Here is a 1,619-nt window from a genome sequence, read left to right on the forward strand (position 1 = left end):
AACGAGAATCGCTAATGTGGTGAATTGGTGAAAATATTTTTCACTTCACGATAACGCAGAACGGGAATTAACGCTCAGGGCCTTATTGTATTTATGAAAGATCACACTTTGACGTGCAGGAATCCAAAAGTTAACAGGTTCTTTCATATTTATATTTATACCGAAAGTAGCTCTTTTAAATTTTTTTTGTAACTATGCAAAATTGTCGATGAATCAAAGATTAGATCCTGAACTACTAGTCCCTTTGGAAAATGCCTTTTAGCTAGAAGATAGAAAATTTAATAAGCTTCACTACTGTGAAAAGAAATTTAAGATTTTCCGGCTATATAAAAAACTATGCAATCGACTGCACTTTTTCACATCTCTAAAATCCGAAATTTGGCTATATCTCAAAAACTATTAAGTGTTTATTATGTTTTGACTTGTTACTTAGGTACGAGGCGTACGAGTAACTTTGTTTCCTGCACATTTTTCATACAAAAACTCTTTGGGCACTTTCATTTAACCACTCAATTTTTCATATTTATCCATCGATTTTCTTCATTTGCAATTGGATTTTTTTGTAACAGAACAGGCTTTAGCACAACCTGTTATTTTTTAAATATTTCTTCTGTTAAAATTTGATTTTTTTCATTTTTTTCAATAAAAAAATAAAAAAAAATCTGGAATGATTAATTAATTTTTCGAAAACTATAAGCCCTATCGGAAAGTGATGTATATACGGTTTATAGAAAACTTCATTAGCCGTACCTTATATTAAGATTGTTAAAATCGTTCGTAAGATACACGTGATTAAAAGGAACAAATTTTCGCATTAAGCTGAATAAAGGTTAATTGAAAATATCTCGAAAACGTATCTATAGAAAAAAAAAATTAACCCGGTTGTCGGAATCACCGAGCAATTCTACATAGGAGTTAGATAGTGGCATTCTTAGAACATTTTTAATGTAAACCAGTGTTATCAATTAGAACAGAAGTGAGCAGCACATTCACATTCGACTAAGTCATGTAAATGCTAGAAATGAATGTTGCATGCCAAGAATGATAGAATACAAGATTGCGCCAATGAGAGAGGATTTTTGAGCGTAATTTTTGCGTGACGTCATCTTGGTGCAATTGCGAGAGAGAAATGCCAAAACGCATTTAAAAATATGTAAACAATGCAAAAAAATGTGTTCTGGCAAAATTTTTTTAGTTTCACTTTTATTTCAACATATTTTGATTAAAAGAAAAATACTGTTAAAAATAAAATTTTTCTTAAAAACAGGGTTGAAATCTTCAAAGTAGTAGAATAAAGTACACGTTTCAAATGGCTGAAAATGTCGATTGATTTTTTAGAATTTTTTAAATTTCGAAATTTGTACGAAAGTTTGTTGAATTTTTTTTAATATTGCACAAAGGAGTAGTCCACTTTCAAACAGCGTTATGTGATTTTATAATAGTGAGCCATAATTTAAAAAAACGTCTACAACAACAAGTAACGTCCAAATTGTATATTTCTCTTCATTATCTAAAAATTTGGATAAACAAGAGCCTAATAACATTAAAAAAAAATATGGCTGGAAGCTCGTGCGCTTCCTTCCTTGAACGGAGTGGGAGATATGGCACTGGGTAGTTCC

Source organism: Rhagoletis pomonella, unplaced genomic scaffold (assembly GCF_013731165.1).
Source record: "Rhagoletis pomonella isolate Grant_MI unplaced genomic scaffold, Rhpom_1.0 Rhpom_scaffold_00001, whole genome shotgun sequence".
NCBI classification, from domain to species: Eukaryota; Metazoa; Arthropoda; class Insecta; order Diptera; family Tephritidae; genus Rhagoletis; species Rhagoletis pomonella.